This window comes from Triturus cristatus, chromosome 6 (assembly GCF_964204655.1).
Source record: "Triturus cristatus chromosome 6, aTriCri1.1, whole genome shotgun sequence".
NCBI classification, from domain to species: domain Eukaryota; kingdom Metazoa; phylum Chordata; class Amphibia; order Caudata; family Salamandridae; genus Triturus; species Triturus cristatus.
The window spans coordinates 1,207,785,438-1,207,811,263 of record NC_140589.1 but is presented as its reverse complement, the minus strand read 5'-3'; the positions used below and the strand labels follow the sequence as shown (position 1 = coordinate 1,207,811,263).

General features: G+C 46.3%; 1 long non-coding RNA gene across 2 annotated transcripts in view; it reads right to left on the bottom strand.

Annotated features, from left to right (window-relative positions):
* Positions 1-371: 371 nt before the first annotated feature.
* LOC146821173 (uncharacterized) overlaps positions 372-25,826 on the bottom strand; it is a 38,172-nt gene continuing 12,717 nt past the window's right edge. Inside the window, exons 2-6 of one of the 2 annotated variants that reach the window (XR_014962672.1) lie at positions 2,942-3,006; positions 2,320-2,534; positions 2,039-2,102; positions 1,201-1,350; positions 372-411 (exon numbers count right to left, since the gene is read on the bottom strand). This is a non-coding gene — a long non-coding RNA (uncharacterized LOC146821173). Of the gene's footprint in view, positions 412-1,200; positions 1,351-1,590; positions 1,647-2,038; positions 2,103-2,319; positions 2,535-2,941; positions 3,007-25,826 lie in introns of those variants that run through there. The other variant, XR_014962673.1, reaches the window with a different exon arrangement.

Genomic DNA, 25,826 nt, shown 5'->3' with positions numbered 1-25,826 from the left:
CAGCTCTCCCTCTGCGAACTGACGGGCCGCGGTTCTCCCTCTATGAGTCTCTTCATCTATGAGCCAGTCCGCCGGCTCATAAGCCTCTGAGAACAGATGCAATGGAGGCAACGATCATGCAGGTCGGACACTCAACACTGCTCCGACATCCCCCAGCAGGAGCTCCTTGTCCACCATCCCCCCTCAGCCCCACTCCCCACAAACAAATGTGACAGTCATGTTAGGGAATCTGGAACGTAAAAAATTGGGTGTTGTTTAATTATTAATAAGAAGATGCTTGTGAGGTTGGACAAATAAGAATCTTAGTCACGTATGGATTTAACATATAAAACATTTTATTAACAAAACAACAACAACAAAAACTATGTACAGCCATGTCATGTCATCGCTGAACCATTTGGGAATCACAGCCTGCAAGACAAAAAGAAAGATAAGATGGTGCATCATGCAACCAGCAAAGGAGAAAAAGAAAAAGAGAGAGAGAGAGAGAAACAAAGAAAGAGTGAGAGAGAGAGAGGAAGACAAAGAAAGAGAGAACGAGTGAGAAAGAGAGAAAGAGTGAGATACAATGAAGAGAGAAAGAGAGAAACAGTGTGAGATAGAGGAAGAGAGAGAGAGAAAGAGTGAGAGAAAGGAAGAGAGAGAGAAAGAGTGAGAAAGAGGAAGAGGGACAGAAAGAGTGAGAGAGAGGAGGAGAGAAAGAGTGAGAGAGAGGAAGACATAGAAAGAGTGAGAGAGAGAGGAAGACAGAGAAAGTGAGAAAGAGTGAGTGAGAGAAAGAGAGAAAGAGTAAGATACAAGGAAAAGAGAGAGAGAAAAACAGTGTGAGAGAGAGGAAGAGAGAGAGAGAAAGAGTGAGAGAGAGGAAGAGACAGAGAAAGAGAGAAAGTGTGAGAGAGAGAAAGGAAGAGATGGAGAGGGAGAGGGAGTGTTGACACTGGAAAAAATCTTCGCAGCTCACCTTTGTGCCACCGGTGTGTCTCCAACCATGTGCTGGGACATAGTGCACCCTCGAGTACATACAACGGCACACGCCTAATTCTCAGTTTCGCCAATGCACACTCAGGCTGCTACAGCCCACCCACTCCCACTGCTCGGAGGTGTCTGTGCGCTCTTGCGTGCCCAGGCTGCTGCACACTATCCACTCCCACTGCCCAGAGGTGACAGCCCGCTGCTGCGGAAAGAAGCCTCTCTGCTCACCTTCCACTACCGGCGTGTGTGTAAGAGGGTCCACCACGTGCCGAAGCAACTTTCTCAGGCGTTGTCAGGATGGTCACGCATCATCGCAGGTTCTACACGCGTTCAGCTGTGGTGGTGTTGGGGGAGGGACGTCGATTCGTGAATCACAGCCTGTTAAGATTGTGCATCATGCGTCCATCAGAGAGAGAAAGAGAGAGAGAGAGAGAAAGAAAGAGTGAGAGGAAGCCAGAGAGAAAGAGAGAAACAGTGGGAGTGAGAGGAAGAGAGAGAGAAAAAAGAAAGAAAGAGTGAGAGGAAGACAGAGAGAAAGAGTGAGAGAGAGGAAGGAAGAGATGGAGAGGGAGATGGAGTGTTGACACTGGAAAAAATCTTCTCAGCTAACCTTTGTGCCACCGGTGTGTCTCCAACCACGTGCCGGGACATAGTGCACCCTCAAGTATAGTCATCTGAAAGATAGAGAAAGAGTGAGAGAGAGGAAGAGAGAGAGAAAGAGTGAGAGAGAGGAAGAGAGAGAGGGAAAGAGTCAGAGAAAGGAAGAGAGAGAGAGAAAGACTGAGAGAAAGGGAGAGAGAGAAAGAGTGAGAGAGAAGAAGACAGAGAAAGAGAGAAAGAGTGAGATACAAGGAAGAGAGAAAGAGAGAAACAGTGTAATAGAGGAAGAGAGAGAGAAACAGTGTGAGAGAGAGGAAGAAAGAAAGAGAAAGAGTGAGAGAGAGGATGAGAGAGAAAGAATGAATGAGAGACAGAGGAAGAGACAGAGAAAGAGACAAAGTGTGAAGAAGAGAAAGGAAGAGAGGGAGAGGGAGTGTTGACACTGGAGAAAATCTTCGCAGCTCACCTTTGTGCCACCGGTGTGTCTCCAACCATGTGCCGGGACATACTGCACCCTCAAGTTTAGTCATCTGAAAGATAGTATAGAATTAGTAATTGCAGAGTACATACAACTGCACACGCCTAGTTCTCTGTTTTGCCAATGCGCACTCAGGCTGCTGCACCCCATCCACTCCCACTGGTCAGAGGTGTCTGTGCGCTCTTATGCGCACAGGCTGCTGCACACTATCCACTCCCACCGCCCAGAGGTGACTGCCCGCTGCTGTGGAAAGAAGCCTCTCTGCTCACCTTCCGCCACCGGCGTTTGTGTAAGAGGGTCCATCACATGCTGAAGCAACCTCCTCATCCATTGCGTACACATGGTCAAGCCGAGCTCACAATTCAGGGTGGGTGTTGATTGTCGGGATGGCCACTCATCATCGCAGGTTCCACACAAGTTCAGCTCTGGTGGTACTGAGTGGCAGGAGTTCCGTGTTGGGGGCCCTCAATTCGTGAATCACAGCCTGTTAGATAAAAAGCAAGATAAGATTGTGCGTCATGCGTCCATCAAAGGCGATAGAAAGAGAGATAGAGAGAGAAAGAAAGAGTGAGAGGAAGACAGAGAGAAAAAGAAAGAAAGAGTGGGAGGAAGACAGAGAGAAAGAGAGAAACAGTGAGAGTGAGAAGAAGAGAGAGAGAGAAAGAAAGAAAGAGTGAGAGGAAGACAGAGAGAAAGAGAGAGAGACGAAGAGAGAAACAGTGAGAGAGAGGAAGAGAGAGAGAGAGAGAAAGAGTGTGAGAAAGAGGAAGAGAGAGAGAAAGAGAGAAACAGTGTGAGAGGAAGAGAAGAGAAAGAGTGTGAAGGAGAGAAAGGAAGAGATGAAGAGGGACAGTGAGTGCCCATGCTGTGGACAAAACCCTCACAGCTCACCTTTATGCCACCGCTGTGTCTCCAACCACGTGCCGGGACCCAGTGGAGCCCTCAAGCTCCCACATCTGAAACATAGTACAGAATGGCAGAGTATATACGACTGTGCACGCCTAAATCACTGTCCTGCCGCTGTGCACCCAGGCTGCTGCACCCCATCCACTCCCGCTGCCCACAGGTGTCTGCCTGCCCTTGTGCACCCAGGTCTCACTGCTCACCTTTTTGCGGACAGGGCACCCTCCACATCATGCAGCCCCGCTCCGCAGGCCAACAGGTCTCACATTTGGTGCTGCGTCTTGATTTTGCCATGCCAGAGGACATACCAGTGCACCCATCATCATCGCAGGTTGCACACCCGCTCAGCACTTGTGGTGCCACTAACTCAGTGACCAGTGAGGCCACGCTGTTTGATGGCTCAGGCCTACACTGAAATGGGAATGGCATCGAGCACGTGCGCCCGGTCTTTTTTATTGGGAGGGTCACTTGTCCTGTGACGCCTGTGCTGGATGGGTGTGGTGTGGGTGTATACTAGATTTGAAGGAGTGGCTGCGGCGTGCTGACAACTAGGGTGTGACCAGCAGATCACTGCAATGAAAATCTGGGCCATGTTGTCCTTCCCTGTAAGCGGAAATAGAGTGGGCTGGCTCAACTATAACTCACGCCCCCGCAATGCACTGCTGATGACGTCACATATTACATCATTCATGACATGGTCAGTGACATCACTGATGACATCTCAAATGACATCACTGATGACATCACTGATGACATAATCCAGTGACTGTGTGTTTCTGTAAAGTTTAATTATGTTTTATAAATATATTGGCCAAGGTATATTGAAGAATGAGTGGGTGTATAAATGTGTGGATGGAGGATTTAGTAGGTGTGTGACTGACTGTATTAGTGAATGATTAAATGTGTCTTACTGAATTAATGGGTTAGTGTTGAAACTGTGTGAATGTCTGTATCAGTCTGTCTATTGCTGTGTAAGCTGCTGTATTGATTGATGAGTAGCTTCATGAGTGTCTATATGGGTTATTGATTGGTTGCCTGAGTGTGTGTGTGGGTGGGTGTGAGGTGTGTGACTTTGTGCATAGATGTGTGAGTTCTTTATTCACTGGATGTATGGATTCAAGACTACATGTGAAATTAGCTGTATGGGTGGGTGAGTGAATGGATATCTCAGTGCTACATGTCCAAGTAACTACATATGTAAAACTCAGTGCATGAGAGAGTTGGAGTATATAAATGACTATACGTGAGAGTCAGTGATTGTGAGAGTGCTGTATGGTTGAGTGTGTACTTGTATCAGTGATTGTATAAGAGAGTAAGTATATGTTAGTATAACTATGAATAAGTGAGGTTGTGTGTGTATAACTGTATAGCTGAGTAAATAGAAGTGTGATTGATTCTTTTCATGACTGACTAGATGTGTGAGTAACTCTGGATGAGTGGTGGTGTGTGAGTGTTTGTATAGGTGTATGAGTGCCTATAATATTGTTGTATTGATGAGTCACTGCATGTATGAGTGACTGTATGGGTGAATGAGTGGATGTGTGTGTAGACCTAGGAATCAGTGCGTGCATACATAGTAACTGATATTGGTGTCTCTATTGTTTCGAAAATGGTAGTCTGTATTTTAGAGTGAGTGTATCAAAGGTTTTATTAAGGTATGAGGAGGTGCATCAGATTTTCACGTGGATGATGTCATCAGTGATGTCATCAGTGATGTCATTTGAGATGTCATCAGTGATGTCACTGACCATGTCATGAATGATGTAATATGTGACATCATCAGCAGTGCATTGCGGGGGCGTGAGTTATAGTTAGCTCAACTAACTATAACGGACGAATTTCTATGGTTTTGTACGAGTGAAATGTGCAACCAACTATAACGTCCCTGAAACCTATGTTTTTTTCAGTGAATTTTAAAGGTTTTTTAAATGCTAATTTGTAACTATAACATCCCTGCAACCTATGTTTTTTTTTGTGAATTTCAAAGGTTTTTTAAATGCTAATTCTAATTCTAATTATCATTAAACCTGTAGTTTTTTCAGCGAGTTTTTAAATTATTCTTCCATTTTCAACCTGGTGAAAACAGCCGATATTGCCAGTTTTCCAGCAATAGCTTCTGCAAAAAAAAAAATGCCACAAATGAGAGCAACAACTAACACTAATAATAATAATAAAACAGGCGATAAGCTGCGTTAGCAGTAGGAATGTAACATCTGCCTTTTACTGGTGTAAAGTAGGACGACTACCTACAGTGTGAAAAGGAGCCCAGCCCAGAATCACATCTGAAGACCTACTCATGTCATAGAGCTACTGATCATGCACCTCCCACACCCAAGAAGGCCACAAAAATCACTGCCACCACCCTCAGGACCTCCCCCCAGACCCCACCCCCTCTACTACCACCGAGGCAGCGCACAACAGGACAGCGAACCTTCCAAAAATGGCATGGTCCCTCAGCCACACAATAGCTGAATGTTGCGAGATGTGGCAACCAAACATGTGTGAAGGACGCAAGTCACCCACCAATAATAATGCACACAATACCAAGTGTAGTGGTGATGTGCTGGACAGACCTCACTATGCAGAGCACAAACCACTCCATGTGTACAGATACTGCTGGTGCTTGTAGTGTTGTGGACAGTGGACACAACCATGTTACTTCTGGCAGTGGGGAAGATCTCAGTCATGTACCTGTGTCGTCGTCCCCTGTAAGTGGAAGCACAGTGGGCAGGTCCAACGTATGCCACTCCAGCGTAGAAGTGTGAATAAATAGGCGGGGGCTCTGGTTGTGGTTCACTTGTGTGAAGGCCAACGCGTCTGCCACAGCAGGGGCCCTCACCCTGCCACATGGCTGCTGCCATGTCCGCCGGCCTCCTCGACACAGGACCCCTGCGAACACAGCAGCACAGCGCCGCAGACTTATGTCTGTACAAACTACTGCCTTCGAACTCCACTGCGGACAGCAGGGCTCACAATTAAGATGGAGTGGCGATTGCAGAAGATGCAGTCCAGTAGGCAAGACACATTACTCTCAGTGCGGCCCACCCGGACTACGCATCATTGCAGGCTGCATACACGCTGAGAGCCAGAGGCACCACTAACTCAGTGCACCACAAGTCAATGCCACATGGCCTTATTAAGGCAGAAATCATTAGACACAAGACATTGCTACCACTGCGGCCCGCCCGGACCATGCATCATTGCAGGGTGTGCACACGCTGAGTGCCTCAGGTGCCACTAACTCAGTGCACCACAAGTTACCGCCACGTGGCCTTACTGAGGCAGAATTCATTAGACAAAAGACATTGCTACCAATGCGGCCCGCCCGGATCACGCATCATCGCAGGGTGCGCACACGCTGGTTGCTTCAGGTGCCACTAACTCACTGCACCACAAGTCATCGCCACGTAGCCTTATTAAGGCAGAATTCATTAGACATAAGACATTGCTACCAGTGCGGCTCTCCGGACTACGCATCATCGCTGGCTCCGCACACGCTTAATGCTTCTGATGCCACTAACTGTGCAGCTCAACTCAATGCCACGTGGTTGTGGGCCCTTGCTGACCGCTGCCTCTGGTCTACACTGCGGTCAGCGTGGCTCACAATTAAAATTGAGTCTTGATTCATTAATTACAGAGTCCAGTAGGCAACTAACTACAACGTCCCTGAAACCTACACAATATCCTATTAGTATCCTTGCTTCAAGAACTTTTTTGATATCAATTATAGCTTTAGTACAATGACCAAATTCATCTTGCAATTCCAAAGGAACACTGAATGGCAGTCTACACTGTGGCCAGCAGAGATCACAGTTCGAATTCAGTCTTGATTCATTAATTTCAGAGTCAAGTAGGAAACTAACTATAATGTCCCCGAAACCTACACATTTTGACAATGTATTCCATACATATTTCATCTTTTGTTACCTACACTACGGTCAGCAGAGCTCACAATTTACATTGAAACATGATTTATGAATTGCAGACAGAATTGTACTCTATGTCCTCAGATTTTGTCAAGAGGAAGTGACAAAAAGCATTCCTCGATGTCTGTGCTGACTACTGCCTTCCATCTACATTGCAGACTGCAGGGCACACAATTCATATTGAGTCGCAATTGCAGATGACGCTGTCCAGTAGGCTAGAGACATTGCTCCCATTGCGGCCCGCCCGGACCACACATCATCGCTGGCTGCGCACATGCTGAATGTTTCTAATGCCCCTATCTCAATGCAACACAACTCATGGACCCTTTATGATACAATATGTTGTGTATAATTTCACATCTGGTGCCCCTACCTCAATGTACCACAAGTCATGGTCCCTTTACGATAGAATATTTTGTGTATTATTTCACATCTGGTGCCCCTACCTTAGTGCAGCACAATCATTGACCCTTTATGATTGAATCTCTGTGTCTGATCCAATTATTACTTTTGTACTTGCTGCCAGCACCAACCATTCCCGGAGGGCTGGCTTACACTCACCCCACACGCATCTAGCACAGACATCACTGGACATGTGACCCTGGTAATAAAAAGGAGTCGAGCGCACGTGCCCGTACTCAGTTCCACTATCTATCTGTGTCCGTGTGTTCATTATGTATTCAACATTCTGCCCCTGGGCCCTACCACATTACATTGTGCTCTGGACAGCGTATGCAACCAACTTACCTTTGACAGTGGGAGAAAACTTTGGTTATGTAACTTTGTCTCGGTCCTAGTACAAGTACGTACGTAGAGACTGGATGAGTAGAGTACTGCAAGGAGAGTGTATAGTGAATTTATAAGTGCGTGGGGATTGGCGGAGTGATTGTATAAGTACATATGTTGGCGCAGCCTAACTCTGACAACAAGCTTGTCTCTAATTGGCTGCCCTCCATGTCCCAAAAACTGAAATTTTGGCTTTGCATGGCCCTGTATTGCTACATCTGCAATACTCCACTGAATGTGCAATAAACATTTACATCCACACAGATGTGTCATGTCCACCATCTTTCTTGTGTGGAACTATGGATGAATGTAGGGTCAGTGATTCCCCGTACCTTCCATGTTGGCCATGTTGTGGGACTTGGCTCAGAGTGACACATTGATGCTTGCAACCCAGGTGATGGCAGCACCACAACAAGAACACCCGCATGCCCGCATCAGTTGATTCCTCATACAGCTCACGATTGAGCCACGCCCATGGCTCCAGAGTTATTCTTCACAGCCTCACGCAGGACTGACACACACCTGGCAACCATTCTGGGGTCCATAGATCGGACTGATAACCCCCATTCATTACCTTCATCTTGCCATTGTTAAGTTTTAACCTGTGATGCAGAAGTTTGGGGCCCCGCATTGACTGTGATCTTAAATGCAGCAGTTAGGGTTGGTCCTCCTCTTTCCTTGTCCTCTGCGATAATAGTGTCTGTGTTTGAAAAAGGTGCCAAAGAAGCCTGCAGTGTTACAGGCCCATACAGCTTATTGACTCTATTGTAAAGGTACTGGGTTGGGTGTAACTGGATAGACTATCCTGCTGGGTGGAGGAGAACAATGGTATCTCAGAATTACAATTTGGTTTTAGACCAGGCAAATCCACAATTGATCAGTGTTTGAATCTTTATATGATCACTAATAAATACACTGTAGCCCACTCTGAGTCAGTTCATCCAATCTTTATGGACCATACATCGGACCGAGTCAACTGCCACACATTGTGGAGTATCCTGTTGGGAATGGGGGTGGCCCCAAACATTGTTTATTATTTACAGGATCTATACGCCAACATGACAGTGTCAGTTAGATACATGAATTAATCCACATGTACTAATAGTTTTATAACCAGGAGGATGGTTCGCCCCTTTTTTATTTTCCTTATATTTAAATGGGCTTGAACTGGCGTTAGGGGCAGCTAAGGTGGATTGTCCCTACATTGGTTCCCACCTGCTCCCTGTACTTTTATGCATGGATGATGGGGTATGAATGGGCAGGAGAGCCAATGACCTGTAAAGCTTTTTGAACTCTTTTGATGCTTTCATGAATATGCTGGACCTGTCCGTTAATCTTACTAAATCTTTTATTATGGTGGTGGAATGTAACTCATAAAGATCTCAAACATTTAGTATGAGCAAACATGTCCTCAAGAAGGTTAAGGTCTTCCCTTATTTGGGTGCGTTGTCTGATTCCAACATGATTTAGAAACCCTTAATTGTAAAAAAGAAAGATGAGTTTACCAGGACCAATGCCGCCATAAATTCAGTTTTGCAACAAGAATAGGAAGTAGACCACTTAAGACACTAGTTAAGATTTACCTGGCTAAAAATATCTCTAAGGTATCCTATGGAGGTGACATTTGGGGCAATGTGGCCCTTAATGATCTCCAAAGTTTAGAAAACAAATTCCTTAGACCCTGCTGTGTGCCCCAAAAGTACGTCGACATTTTGGGTGCATGATAAATTGGGTGTCAAGTATACCAGTGACCAGCTAGCCCTACGCCCCTTGTTGGAATGGATTAGGGTATGGACCAAGGAGCATCTTACCCTGAATCTGTTAATATTGAGGGACTGGCTGTCACATGATCACGCCATTAAATTTACCAGGTTCAACTATAGTAGTGATTCATTTCAGGAGATGGATAGGGTGGAGTTATTCCATAACCCCGATGGTATACTGAGGATGGATTATAAATGGGTGAAGGACCACTACCTAGAATGGAATACACTGTTAATAGAGGAGTCCGAATTGTTGAAATCACACTCCGTAAGAATGTTATGGTTACCCCTACTCAGGACATGGAGCCGTATTTATCATTGGTGAAAATTAACAGGGAAAGATTTTTGCTCATCATGTTTAGATTTAATCTACTTCAACTGTCATTAGCTTACCCAAGAGTCTACTGTGACGTTAATTCCTTGCATCCCTGCAGCTGCGATAATAGGTCTCTGCAGGATACAATGCATTTTATTATGTTCTGTAAATTTTATACTGTGCCCAGGAGAACCTTCTTTGTCCTACTATTCAGAGGTAGAGGTTTTTTACAAGTTCATCTAGCTTTTCTGTTTCTATACCATTTATCTGATGAGTTTATTCTTTTTAATGTTGCATGTTTTTTAAAAGCTGCTATCACCCTCAGGAGTTCCCCGAAAACTAATTATGCTGTTTCATTTTTAATGTCTCTTTTTATGGCTGCATTGTTTTTAGGAACTTTTCTTATGATCTAGATGCTTCTTTTATGGTTTTAAATGTAACCGAATAAAGATATATATAAAGTTAAAAAATAAATAAAAAAGCAGCTAGAGCTCCTCGAAATTGGGCACTGATGACAGACAGTTTCTTAACTGCCCCACATTCCTCCCCTCTTTTGGGTACACAGAAATGAAAAGTTAAGTATCTGCCACATATGTCATCAGCAACAATCCGAAGAAGATCACAATATCTGCAAGAGGTCTGTCGGAACCCCTTTCAGAGTGTCGCAGGGAACGCAGAGGTTACTGTGCCCAACTTTGGTGATGGAGGCCTTTTACTCCTGATGTCTGTGGCCCAACCTACTATAGACTCTGAGCAACTGGGCCAAGTATCCCTTTTGTACTTGACTCTCAGTGGTAGACGTGAAAGAGCAGTCTAAGACTCACTTGGGTGGAGGTGTGCAGATTAGTAAACACAGCTCATTACTCAAAAAACATGCAGCTTCAATAACTGAATATCCGGCCAGATACTTACTTTTATAACAAAAATAAGTATTTTATTTCTAACTCTACTCACCCAAAGGAAGATTACGGCATTCACAGACAATAACACTTTTCCCCCTTGAGGTTGGGGCTCTAGTGTCTCATTGGCATGTTCCTGTCCCACCCGTTCCTCGCATTGTGATCTGGGTTATTTCCCATTCTCTGGAGGCAGCATCCAGGGCATGCACTCTAGCAGACCTTATCTCAAGAGTTTACTCTGATTCTTCTAATACAGCCAAAGGTGTCTGAGCACCACAGCGCTTTCAGCAGCGCGTCCCTCAGGCCTGGTAGGCCGGTAAAAAGTTTTACAAGCTCCGGTAGGGAGGATGCGTACAGCATCTTGGAGGATGCCCCATCCGGGAACACCCTCAAAAGATCTAGTCCTGCTCAGGGGAATGGGCTGAAAGCAGAATTAGCTCTCTTCTTAGCCTACGTGGTCATGCTCCAGCAGGAATCAGAGGTGTTGCCGCGCTCCTCTTGTGTGGGTAAGTTTCCATACTCTCAAATCGGGGGTGTTTCCAATGCTCCTGATCTCAAACTCGCTGAGGTGGCGATGCTCCCAGGACATCTTCACTTGATTCACGGGGTCAGATCAGTTGAAGTCCCTGTTGCTCCTGGTGACCTACGGGTCACTGCTACTCACAGTTCACTGGCTCTCGCCCGATCCCCACTGCTAATTTATTCCCGCCAGCCTCTCCTGGAATACAAGGTTGCTGCACCACTACCACACAAGTCTTCGGCTCTTACTGCATGGCAGTCCTTACCATTGCAACCCCTTCTGGCATATGGGGTGGCCACTATGGTGTTAATCAGGCTTCAGGCCAGTTCCCAAGGCAGTCTTTCCCATTGCGGTGCACCCTAATTCACGAGGTTGCTGCAATGATGCTATACAAGCTTCTACAAGTAGGGCACACAAATCTTTTTACATGGATATCTTCACTTCGGCTCTGTCCTGGCACACGGGGATTGCCGATTCAATCCTGAACAGAGGCAATGACCAGATCGGCACAGCAGCAGTCTCCTCACACCTTGCACCAGGAGTCTACTCGACAGGGTCCCCACGGGACCTCGCTCCCTGCAATACTCTCACAGGCCACACACTAGCCTTGGAAAGCAGAAAGGCGCTGGTGCTCCAGGCTCTGGAGCAGGTGGTCTTGGCTTCCCTGGGTGGTGTCCTCTCACCCAGCAAGGAGACTAGCAGGTTTTGGTCCCCAGTCATGCTCACAGGAAGATGTCTTGTGGATCTTTATCTCTTCACACAGCTCGTCTAGCTGTTTGGCAGATGACCATTTTTGAGGTCTCAACCTCCCCTTCTTATAGCCCATTTCCAGACCCCAAAATTGTTTATGGGTCCAGTCCTTTAAAGTGTTATGTTTGGGTTCTGCTTCTTCTGAAGTGCATACTTCTCCACCCCTCTTGCCCTTCAAAAGCCATCTGTCACAGCAGGAGAGACTCCAAAGCTGATAGTCCAACAACAAAAGCTATGAGAATGACTAGAGTTCACACCTGGATGTCAGCCACAGTGATACGTGCATCAAAAGGTTAATCTCAGGCTCCCAGCCCCACTCTTTATGATTCCTTTATCAGCCCTGTCTTGTTCCTGAGTTTTGTTCGGGCCCTTCCTTGTGATCTCCCACTGAATGAAAGAGCACCCTTTGAAGTGTCCAATGGGAGCATCACTCCCCGTTCTCCAGTGTGTCCCACCCAGCTCACAAGAATGCAGCAATACACAAATCTTTCTGTTGGATTCCTCTACCTCCTCATGTCTTCACCTGGCAGTCCCGGGACTTCCAAAGGGGAACCCAGGGCCTTTCATGTAATGTACCATTACAGGCCCACTTGCACTCAGCATATGTACACAGCACACACACTGTCCTGCACTGTCACCTCTATGTATTGTGCCACCACAGGCACACAGACACTCAGCACATACATTACCTCTGCACGCACTGCTCACTACTGTAGCCTTTCTGTATTGTACCACTTGCAGGCACAACTACAGCCAGTGCACACATTCACTCATAATGCTGGCAGATTAGGTATCTTTGTCACACTCTGTTAAAGTGATTTGTCCAGGATCACAAAAGAGTGTCAAGTGAAGACTCAGGCGTCTCCTGGTTGCAGGCCTTTTAGAAGGGGCCAGAGAGGGTATTATACACCAGGCCTCACGCTTTTTCACAGCCCGTCACTTCACTCTGAAAAATAATTTTAAAGACTTTGAAAGAAGACTGTCCTGTTTATTTATGGCAGCTAACATACCTCAGCCTCTTCAGAGGAATCCATCCTTACCTTGCAGATTTTTTAACCACAGGTACCTGTGCTAGACCTTATTGACCGTTTCCAGCCTGCCAATGTCATCATTCTAGTCCCTTCTTTTTCTTATTCTATCCCTTTTAATTTCCTTGGTATAGCACTCCCTGAATCGCCTGTAACCTGTTCCTGATGATGGCCAGATGCAATTACAAGTCGAAATGCCGTTGACCATTCAGTGCATCTCTTGGCACCATTCTGGTTCCATAATAAAACAGTTGAATCATTTGTGTACTGCATAAAATACTGTTTTGTAACCCTTTTTTTTTTAACCCTTTGCACCGTTTCCCCACTGTTTTTCACATTATTTCACATGCACACGCTTATTTGGGTTACACCCCATACAGGAACACAAGGGACTGCTTTCACTTGGTTCGCTTCCTTCTTGAGCGATCACGCTTTCCAAGTAATGTCCCCTCTGTTCACAGTGCATCAACAAACCCTCAAACATGGCACCCCGATGGCTCTTCACTGAGCCCTACTCTATTTAACATTTATGTTCAGCCAATAGCTAAGGTTGTGAAAACTTTCGGGTTTCACTGTGTTCTTATGCAGATGATACCCAACTTATTTTCTCACTTCCAGCTGATGAGGTGCAAGATATTGTCAATTTCAAGAGATATATGCTCTCTGTTGGATGAATAGTAATTACTTAAGTTATACGCTAGCAAAACCGAAATTCTCCCGCTGTATAGCACGCCCAGAATTGGGGACATTACTGGTGGCCGGAAGGTCTTGGGCCTCCTCTCAAGCCCAAACCTGCAGCGGTGGCTCGTCCGCTAAGGTGGAGGAGCATCGCCCCACTGCTCTGCAAGCAATTTAAAGAAGAAAAAGAACATCATAATAACGCAATGTTATTATCATTTTATTTTTCCGTTCCTGCTTAGGTGCAGACGGGTCTAGGCTGGCCAGAGCAGAGGCCAGGGGAGGAGTGGTGAGCACACTCTAAGTGTGCATGATGATTTGGCCGACTGTCTTGGGCCGACCAAACAGTCATGTGTACTTTGCATGTTCTCCACCGGCTGTATTGCACAGCCTGGGTGGAGAACATGCACAGCCTCATAGTCCCCGTCTGAGCGCCCGAACCACGGTGCTGAGACCAATCATAACACTGCTGACAGCAGCCTCATGATTGGCTAGGGGAGCCTGTGTGCATTCTGCATGTCGACGACTGAAGAGGACCAGGAGGCAGTGACTGGCCTGTAGGTATGTGGATCTTCTTTTTTTATCCTCTGCCACCCCCGTTAAGCAGCAGCCACCACTGCAAACCGGTCATAAAGAATTTAGGCATATGGATGGATGATACTCTCTCCTTCAAGCCCCAAGTCAGATCTCCAGTGGATACCTGCTTTGGTCTTCTGAGAGGACTTAAACCTATTATTGTTTATTTTACCCTTCAATCTGGCAGATGATAATTCAATCCCTAATCTTGTCTCATCTGGATTACCTCAATGTTCTGCATTCGGTTGAATTAGTTATAAAGAGGCTTCAGATTGCCCAAAATGCCGGAGCCAGACGGCTTTTCTCTCTTCCCAAAATCTTTCCAGCCTCTGGGCTCCTCCATAAACTCCACTGGCTTCCCATGGAGAAATGTGTACAGTTTAAATCCATGTGCACAGGACATAAGATCATGTATGACCAATGGGCTCCCATTCTTTCTGTTCTCCATTTGCCATACTCTCCTACAAGGTCGCTCTGTAAGACTGATCTGAATCTAGCCATTGGTCCACGGACCAAAAGAAAGAGATTAGGAGGGCGCTGCTTTTGAGCCATGGCCCCTGCCTTATGGAAAAAAATGCCCCTCTATCTAAGGAGAACACAGAGCCATCTTAGTTTCAGAAAACTACTTAAGAGCTGGCTATTTACAGTTTAGGCTGCTTCCATGTGTAGGTACTTTGACTCACCCTTGTGGTTGTATTGTGTGAGGTATTACATGTTTATGGTGTAGCGCTTGGAAGCCCCGTCGCTGGGGCAGCTATGCACTTCATAAGTCTTTTTTTACATGTCATAACATAATATAACCTTGAGAGTCATGAACTGGAAACCAAGAAACACAGGGGCGGCTTCTCCACTAAGGCAGAGGATTCTCGCCTCACTGTACTTTGAGCAGGAAAAATAAAATGATAACACAGTTATTATCAGTTAATTTTTCACAGGTTCAGGGCTGAGTGAGGGCAGGGCGGGGCAGGAGGCACAGGGAGAGGAGTGGTTTGCACACTCCAAGTGTGAATGACTCGGGCCGGCCAAACAGTCATGTGCACTTCGCATTTTCCCCATCAGGCTGCATTGCACAGCCTGGTGGAGAACATGGTGGGAACATGCCCCCAGACCAATCGCAACACGGCATTGCAGCATTGTGATTGGATAAGGGGAGCCAGGGTGCTTCCTTGTTTCAGACTCGCCAGAGAAGCAGAGGAGAGTGCAGCGAAGAGGTATGTAGTATTTTCATTTTGGCACCCCTCCTTTCCCCTGAATAATTGCAGAAAACACGCACACCTAAAAACAATCGGGATCAATTTGCAAAAAAAGGGATTTAGAGGCAGATGTATCAAGCCTTTTTGAGTTCGCAAACGGGCGGATTCGCAGAATCGGCCTGTTTGCAAACACAAACAATGCTTTTCCGATGTAGCAAACCCTATTTTGAGATTTGGTAACCTGTTACCAAATTGCAAAATGGGTTTGCGATTCGAAGGAAGGGGCGTGTCTAGGGTGCCCCTTCCTAATACCAAATCGCATCGGTATGTAGGAATGTTTTGTAACCGAAATATGGTCACAAAACATTCGCATTTTACCAACTACTTCAAGTAGGTGGTAACCCATTCACAAATGGGAAGTGACCCCTTCGTGAAAGTTTGTTAAAGCATTTTTTAAGAGCAGGCAGTGGTCCCACGGACCACTGCCTGCTCTTAAAAAATGAAAGGAAAACTTTTCATTTTTATTTTTGTAAAGCATCCTTTAAGGAAAACAGGCTGCTTTACAAAAAAAAAAAGATTGCTTTATTTAAAAGCAATCAGGGACATGGTGGTCTGCTGACCATTTTTGTGATTCCTAGGGCGTCGCAAATTGCGATCTACCCCATTAATATTTATGAGGTGGGTCATTTGCAATCCCCTAGGAATCGCAGAAAGTGTTCAACACACTTTCATGCAGCCATTTTGCGATTTCCTAATTGCAAAACGAAATGATTCGCAATTAGGAAATCGCAAAACGGTGTGTTGATGCACATGGCCCTAAATCTTCAGTTTGTAAAAGTATTCCTACAAAATCTTCGGAAGTCACAGATTTCCAGAGTCGTACACCGAAAAAAACTTCAACAAGCACAGGTTTCCAGTCCTACTCCTGGGAAGTGACGTGTTTCCGAGCTGTTTCCCCAATGCATAAATCTATGGGGCATATCAACAAGCAGGCAATAAAAAATTATCGCCGCTTTTCGGCCGAAAATGTTATCGCCTAATCAGCAAGGCCACGCTAACGCGTGAAACCTTGCTTTAGCTTCAGGATTCCTAACGCCCAGCTTTGCATCTCTAATGAGATGCAAAGTGGGCGTTCCTGACCTGGCATGACAGGAGAAATGTCGCTAAGCGACATTTCTCCTATCAGCAAGCCTAACGCTATGAAGCATAGTGTCAGGAAAAGTAGCGATAACACCTGTTATCGCTACTTTCCTAACACCTGCTTCAGGTCTGACTTAGCCATGATATCCTATGGAAGGAGGATATCATGGCTAAGTTTGTGAGTCCCTATCAACAAGCTAACGTGAGATTATCGCTGGGTTTCCAGCGATAATCTCACGTTAGCCAGTTAGCGCTAGGATTTTTATCTCTGATGAGATAAGCGTTGCTAATAGCACGCTATCTCAGCGATAAAAATCGGCGCTAGCCGGCGATAATTATCTGAGCGCTAAGTGCGCTCAGCGATAATTATCGCCGGTTGTTGTTGATATGCCCCTATATAGGGTAAACTTAGAGACTGGGGATATGATGCCGAATTAGCACTTTTTCTATTTCCTCACCTTCTTCTGCTATCTCCTCCAAGTTTGGAGGTGATCTTTTCCTCTTCTTGAGAGCGAGATAAACCAGCCTATTCCTGGAGTAAATTTCCAACCTTTACCAAAATAGAAAAGGGCCATGTCAGAGCACATTTATGCATGAAAATGCCTTATAAACTACCCCTAATAAATGCTTTTATTTCCAGGGAGCTGCATCAACTTTTGAATGATTACAACCAATAGAATCTTAGTATTAGGTGGAAAACAAAGGTACTTCTGACCTTTTTTTTAGATTGGAAGAAGGGAGGAAGTATGTATCATACACACAATTCTTCGCCAAATATTCCTATTTTACTTCGAACCCAATACATTTGCTGGTTCCACTGTACCCTCAATCTGGGAATAATTTGGAAACAGGAACAGGGCCTCTTTTATAGCATCAATGTTATTTTTAAAAGACTGGTTTCAACGTTTCCGCACATTTCTTTATGAGGGGAAAAGATTAAGGGGAAGTGAATGATTTCCTCTTTCGCATGTGCTGCGGCTGGGCATCAGATTTGTTCATTCAGTTTTCTTGGTTACCTGCATTTCTGGAAAAACTATCAGGCACAGACAAGGTGAAAAAACAAAGTGGTTCCAAGTTTGTTATTTGAGAGAGGTGCTTTGGTGGATCTAAATTCCAGTACATTTTACAGGGTTTTGATTTTTTAAACTTTTCCTGTTATTTCAAGCGCTTATTTTTCTTTCCTCTTCTGAGACATTTGCTACTAAGCCTTTCCTCAACTTCTGTGTTCACTTGTGAAGAAAGTGGCGTATTATACTTATATGCTGTATTTGTGTGACCTCCCAGTATAATACACTTACAATGCCGTCTTGGGGCCATTTTAGTCTCGTTTGCTAAACCTCAACTTTGGGTAGCTGTGGCTTAGCACGGTCTGTCTTAAACAAAGACACAAGTGTAAAGCATTTTCAAGTACCAAAAGAATAAAGTAAGAAAGTCACACAACATGAAAGAAGCTCAACACCAATTTATAAAAATTAATCTTATTTCTATGAATTTTTAGACACCAAAACGAACAAAATTGACCAATGTGTTCTGGAGATATAGTGCCAGATGTACGACCATTTTTGCGAACCCGTTTGCGCATGCAAAGACAGCATGGGGAATTTACAAACCCTATTTTGCGAGTCGCAAAATAGGGTTTTGCAACTTGCTATTAGAAAGGGGCGTTCCCTTCCTAATAGCGAGCGCAACCCTATGTAAGAATGTTTTGCGTCCACAATTGCAGGTGCAAAACACTCGCAAATTACCACCCTCTTCAAGAGGGTGGAAATGGGGTCGCAAAAGTGAAGGGGTCTCCAGGGGACCCCTTCTCCTTTGCTAATGCAGTGGAAAATATTAGGCAGTGGTCCCATGGACCACTACTTGCCCTTAAAAAATTAAACGAAAATGTTTCATTTTTTTCTATTTTTAAATGTATCCCGTTTTCCTTTAAGGAAAACAGGCTGCATTTTTTTTTAAAAACTGCTTTATTTAAAAGCAGTCCCAGACATGGTAGTCTGCTGTGCCCAGCAGGCCACAATACCTTGGAGGGCCTGCCATTCCCAATGGGGTCGCAAATTGCGAGAGGCTCATTAATATTCATGAGCCACTCTATTTGCGACCCCATTGGGAATCGCTAACAGTGTGAAAAACACTGTTGTACATTGGAAATAGCGCCTCGCATATTTCAAGTCGCAAAAAACTCGCAATTTGCAAGGCGCTGTTTTCACGGTCGTAGATCTGGCCCATAGATTCTTAAGTAAAACATAATTCACAGCTTTTAACTTGAAATGTCAACAATCATTAGTAACTACTAGTGGAAACTTTGTAAAACCTTTGAAGAGTTGTGTTCAGGTATTCCGGCCTGCTTTGGGTGACCTACTTGGTAGGGAGCAGGTGAAGGCTCCCTGATGACAACTTCCTGCACTGCGTGGCATCTAGCTATATTGGAATGCAACATTCTGCCCACTCCCAAGACGACAGAACCCCTCTCTTAGTGTGTGGAGCTTGGTAGCCCAACCTAGAGGTGTGGCTACCTGAGGACTACAGGTCCATGGGAAATCTGGTTTGGCAACTGTTTTCCCCTCTCTGTCTGCGATGCCAACCTGTCTTCCAGAACAAAATAGTAGCCCCTCTTGTATGTGTCCACCATCTGCCCATCAAAAGCAACTTCCCCTATAAAGCTCACCTATTGGGCTTACACACTGTGTGGCGTCCTGCCAGGGAGAGGTGACACCTCTTCCAATAGCTGGCCTCGATTGTTTGATTTCCTCTGAGTCGTTCACACCTCTCCCTAGGACCTCAGGAGGCTGTCTTGTGGCCAGCATCTGCCAATGGAAAACTTGGGCAACAGAGTGGTAACTCTCTAAAGTTGCCTCATATTTAAAAGTTACATTAAATTCGACTTCAGCATTGGATTTATTGTAACAATTATTTTGATACCTTGAAGTATTTTCTTCTGTAGTCCCATTTAGGAGTTACCACAGCTGAGTTGTCAGCGGGTAACCCTTAGTTGCCAATGGGTCTACTACAGCGAAGGCATACTAAAATATAGATCTTACATTTTAATATGCAGCACCCTGACTTATTTCTAACACTGGGTGCAGTGCTACGCTCCGGCCGCGGAGTGTGCGTAGCTTTGCCTACTTCGCGATCCGTGAAGTAGGCGTAGGGCATGCAAGCTATGCACACCCACGGCGGAGCGAGATGCCCGCCACCCGCCTCCCTCCCGCCCGCGTTTAAAATACATTAAGTATAATGTTAAACTTTTAAAAAACTATGTTTAAGTAAATTAAATAACTTACCTGAGCTGCGGCGTCCCGGGGCTCCCTCTTCATTCTCTCGCCGACGACTTCCTCACAAATGCGCATGCGCGGGCGCCCGCGCATGCGCATTTGTCACGACAAACGCGCAGATAGCACCCAGATAGGCCAAGAAACAATCTGACTTCGTTTTGGATCTTAGGAGACTCCCAGGCTATAATTGTCTGAATTTTGGGTTGGAGAACTTGTAAATGACCTCCACCTACTTGGTGGCCCAAGTACACAACTGAACCTTGCCCTACCTGGCACTTGCCTGGCTTGATAGCCAGCCCTGTCTGTTGCAAGGCCTGAAGCACTTCTTTGAGGTGGACCTGGAATACAGCAATATCACATCTTGATATGCTGCACTGACACTTTACAACCCTGAAAGAGCTCTATTCACCAACCTCTGGAAGGTAGCTTGTGCATTTTTCAAACCAAAGGGCATTACTTTAAATTAAAAGTGGCTTTCTGGTGTTGAAAAGGCAGACCTCGCCTTGGCTCCTTGTGAGAGGACTATCTGCCAGTAGCCGAAAGTCAGGTCAATTGTGCTTAGGTACTTGGCAACCCTTAGTTTGTCAATGAGCTCATCAGCTTAAGGCATAGGATAGGTGTTAGAATTGGGAATCTCTGGTTGGCACAGGTATGCACTTGTGACAAGCAGGGACTCTTACTTCTAAGTCAGGATAAGGGGATCACCCTTTCAAATAACCCCTGCTCATCCTTTAGATAGTGTGGCGCAAGCAGTCAAGACTATTCTCAGGGCGTCATAGGTTAAGCATTTCTGAACACATACAGTACTACAATGATACACCACAAATGGACACCAGTCAAGGTTGTATAAAAAAAATAGTTTTCTTTATTTAAGGCTTAGCACAAGACCAGAGTAACGAGTAAAAACGACCACAGTATTATTTTACAGTTCAATGTTCTTGTAGAAAGGCTTAAAATAAAGAAATAGGCTTCTTTCAGGTAATTACGCTTCGTTCAAGGCTCTGTGCGGTTCGTACCTGGATGTGCGACTCGTTGGCATTCAAAACAAGGGAAGTACGAGTCTAACAATCGTTGCGGACTCCGGGGTCCGTAGCATGCACGCTGCGGTGCGAACAGAACAAAGTACCTTGGTGTTGTGGGGTCCGCGACGGACAGTGCGGGACAAGTCGATGAGTCCGGGTCGTAGCTCTGCAGCGTATTCAGATGCTGGTCGGGTCGCGGCGTCGGTACGCGGCGTTGGTACGGGACCTTCAGGGATACGTGCGGGTGGCCCGGATCGGCTTGCAGAGTCCGTGGTGTTCGGCGTTCGAGCCGTACCTTCGGTGCGGATAGGCGGCGACACTTCTCGGCGAGCCCTACAGCGTATGAGGAGGATCGGTGTGATGCGGCTTCTCGGCTCTGAGTACGGCACAGTGCAGTACGTCTAGCAGCGTACGAACCGTACCTGCGGGACAACGAAGCTTGGGTCTGGCGTACAGGATTCGGCGGCCAGGAATGTACGACTCACATCGGTGGGGAAGGTTAGGTGCGATGCGGCCGGGAGGGATACGGCGCGTACTAACGCTTTTAGATCAGCGTAGACACACGGTGCCGGGCGGCAAAGACACGGCTTCGCAGCGGATGGGGTACGAGTCGTACCGGGGCCAAATCCAGTGGGAAACAGGCAAGAATTGTCCAGGCAACTCAGTTTTGGAAGGCGGATGAGTCCAATGGTCCTGGGACTCAGTTCAGGGGGCCAGCTCTTCTTCCAAGCCCTTGGAGATTGTTGAAAACAAAGTGCAAAGTCTCTTTTAGTCTTTTCCTCTCCTTTCTCAGCAAGGCACCAACTGCAGGCCAATCCCCCAGGTTAGGGAAAGTTACTCCTCCTTCAGCTTTTTCCAGGTCCTTCTGGTCAGGCAGAGTTTCTTCGTGGTTCAATCAGGATCTGATTTCTTAGGAGCAGGGCTCCTACATTTATACCAAGTTTCTTTTGTCTTTACAGGCCAGGGGGGCCTTTGCATAATCCCAGTCCAGTTCTTTTCAGTGAGGAGCACTTTTGTTGTTGGGACTCTGGCTTCTTCTTTCAGCAGGCAGGGCAGAGACATCAGACGATCCCCAGGGGGTAGAGCCAGCATTGTGGTGGCAGAGCACTGCCCTATTCAGAGTAAAGGTGCACTCCTCCCACCCATCCTGGTATAATCTCTCTATTCACCACCTGGCAGCCCCAGTCTGTCTCCTGGAACTTCCCAGCCCTGTCACTCAAGCTACACACAAAGAAGATAGCCCTCCCCTCCAGAGGCGGACTGAAATGGTTAGGCACGCAAAGGCTAACTTTCTAAAAGTAGCATTTGCAAACCCAGGATATTAAAATAACCTTTACTAAAAGATGTATTTTATTATTCTGAGTTCAGGCATACTAAACATGAATTTCTACCATGCGTCCTGAGCCTGCTAGGATTATAGAGTCTTATAATCTAGCAGCCCATTCTGGCCTATGGAGAGCAGGTAGCCTTACAATAGTGAAAAACGAAAATGGCTGTAATTCACTATTAGGACATGCCACACACCTCAGGGCATGTCCTACCTTATCCTTACAATGCACCCTGCCCTAGGGCCTACCATAGGGGTGACTAACATGAAGGTAAGGGAAGGTTTAGGGACTGGCAAGTGGGGACACTTGCCCAGTCAGCATGACAGTACCAGACTGCATGCAGGTTCTGCAATGGCAGACCTTAGACACATTTTACCAGGCTGCTTCTGTGGGTGGCACAACCAGTGCTGCAAGCCCACAAGCAGCATTTGGATATATAAGCCCTTGGCACCCCTGGTGCACTCTACTAGGGACTGATAGTAAACCAAATAAGCCAAACATGGAAGTCAATTCACATAACACATTTTCCCATAGGGAGCACTTGCCCTGTGGCACTGGATGGCAGTGGCACAGGGCCCTGAGCAGCTAACACCAGCACAAAAATACATTGAGGCACAGACAAAAATGGAAGGGTGACCCACGCCAATGGTGCCAGGTCTGGTGCCAGGTCTAACAATAGGCATCAGTTTTGGTGACTGCATTTAGACCTCTATAGTCCACACAAAATCTTTTCTCAGGTTTCCCTCCTTTGGGATTTGGTTTGAGTATCAGTACCACTGGGCTAGCCCCCAGATTACTAGAGGACTCTATCACCACCAACTCTATCATCTTTGCAACCTCACCTTTGACATGATCTGGCAACAAATAAATCTTACAGGCAAGCAGTCTTGACAGGCAAGCGGTCACCTGTGTCTACATCATGGGTACACCAAGTTGTCAGAGTTGGGGTCAATGAGAACAGACCAGCAAACTGTCTTAATGAGTTAGAACAAACTTTCTACTGTTGATCTGTTAGGGTTGAAGAGGGAACTACTCCCTCCACTGAGCCATCTTTAGCACTGGTTGTTAGTAAGCCAGGTAGAGGTTCACTTTTCAGCTTCACCCTCCCCCATCTATCCCCATGAGCATGGAAATGTCTGCTCTGTCCTGGTGGAATCACAGACTGTTAACATGAATAGCCATGTGGGATTGTTTGGGGTTCCTAGGTCTACCAGACATGTGACTCCGCCTTTCTTTTCCAAAATGGAATAGGGCCCTGTCCACATATCCTAGAGGGCCTTAGGTGCTATAGGCTCTAAAACCCTCACCAACTGTCCAGGTTGTTACTCTACAATTGAGGACTTCTGATCATACCAGTGCTTAACAAGCTAGTGGCTGGCTTCCACATTTTTGTTTGCCTTTTTCATGTACTTTGCCATCCTTGAGTGGAGGCCTACTACATAATCCACAATATCTTGCTTAGGTTTCTTGAGGGGCCTTTCATATCCCTCTCTCACGCAACTTAGTGGACCTCTCACAGGGTGTCCAAATAGAAGGTCAAAAGGGCAAAAGCCCAAACCTTTCGGAGGAATGTCCCAGTAGGCAAAAAGAGACATGATAGGGGAACATCGCATCTCCTTTTGAGGTAAACCAATGATCATGCCATTCATGGTCATGTTGAACCTCTCCAGAAGACCACCATTTCCTTGGGGATGGTGAACTTGTAGGTTACACCACACTCTTCCCACAATGCTTTCACATAGGCTGACATAAAGTTGCTACCCCTATCTGAAATATCCTTCTTAATGAACTTAACGCTGGTGAAGATTCCAAGGAGCAGTAACTGTCCTAAGGGGTATAGCCTTGGGATGCCGAGTGGCATGATGCACTACCACCAGGGTGAATCTTTGTCCAGAAGCTGTGTATGGATCTAGGGGACCAACAATGTCAATTTCCACCCTCTCATAGGGAGTCTCCTCCACAAGTTGTGGTATCAAGGGAGCCTTTGGCTAGCCCCTTGTCTTGCCACTGGCTTGACAGATGACACAGGACCAACAGGACTCCTTCACTTTCTCATAAATCTGAGGCCAATAAAAATGGTTGGCCTACCCTTCCAGGGTCTTGGTCTAACTCAGATGCCCAGCTAAATGGGTGTCATGGGCTAGATTAAGAAGGAATTCCCTGTACTGCTGGGGGACCACCACTCTCCTGGTTGCCCTGGTTTGGGGTCCCTTGGCTCACTGTACAGGATTTCCTCTTCCCAGCACACTTTATGGAACCACGGGCATCTCCTTGCTCTTGCCTGATGGCCAGGTGTCTCGGGTCTTCAAGAGTGGGCCAAGTCTTTTGTCCCTGGTTCAAGTCCTTTCTGGTGGGACTTCCTGTTCCTTGAAGCACTGCCAACTCTGGCCAGTTTCCTAAGGAACTAGCCTCTTCTTCAGACACTAGGACCCCTCCCTCAGGTATCGACTCCTTCTATATATTGGGACAATGGGAAGTTGGCTCATCAGCCTTCTTGTCCTTTCTGTTGTTACTGGTATCCTGAGCCATTCACCCAGGCTTTTTGTGCTCCAGTGGAGGCACACATCCAGGCAGGGAGACCCAGTATTTCGGCTGGAGTCATTCTCTCCACCTCTGTCCACGCAGAGGCTTCAAGGTCATTTACAAGCAGACACTACACTGGGATGGCAGGGGACACAGCTGCCTTCTTTGGACCAGTAACCCTCCCCACTCAAAGTCCACCACAGCTAAGGGATGGGACTTTGTAACATTGTCAGAGATAACAATCTAGTGCACCTCATCTGGGATTATTGGGTCTGGGAAAACCAGTTTAGCCATGACCATGATTATGCTGGCACCTGTATCCCTCAGAGCATTCACTTCAACCTCGTTGACTCTTAGACACTGCCTATACTTCTCCAAACTTGGAGGCCAGTGAGCCAAGAGTTCAATCCCCATCACCCATCCAGGGAGACGGAGGACTCTGTGTACCCTTTGGAATTCCCAGGGACAACTTCCATCCCCATTCCTACCTTATCAATGCCTTTGGAATGGTCACCAGCTTTTTGGTGCACACAGTATCTCCCCTATTGTGCTCTGGCTGTCTACAGCCATTGCACACCACAGCCTTCGAAGGGTCATAATTCTTTCCCACGTACTCTCTCCCCTTGGAATGGGATATAGCTCTGGGCTCCCTCTTAGGCATGTTTAGGGGCTCTTTAGGGGTTTGTGTCTATTTCCCTTGCCCACTTCTTTTCCTTGAAGGGAGGCCTGCCCTGCTTTTTTAGGATCACCTCCATGGGACTTGTTTGGCACCCTATTGTGTACCCATTCATCAGCCATGTTACCCAGTTCTCTCGAACTAGATATCTTGGAATATACAAGGTGCTGGTGTAACTTCTCTGAGGAACAGTACGTGTGTGCTCCTTCACTATCAAATTGTAGAGCCTCCATAACTGTTCACTCTGTTAGTCTTGATCCAGCCCCCGGTGACTTATCAGAAGCATCCACAGAGTCCATCCAGGTCTGTGTTGCCCCCTTTTGTGCGTTCCTGTTCTTTTGTCTGTACTCTTCAGTGATAAGCTCTTTCATGTGTGAATAGGACTCAGTCAACTCATCTCTAATTGTTAAGAGCTTGCCCCTCCCCACCACTGTAACTAGTTCCGACATCAGAGACCCCCCAGTGTTGAGCACCCAC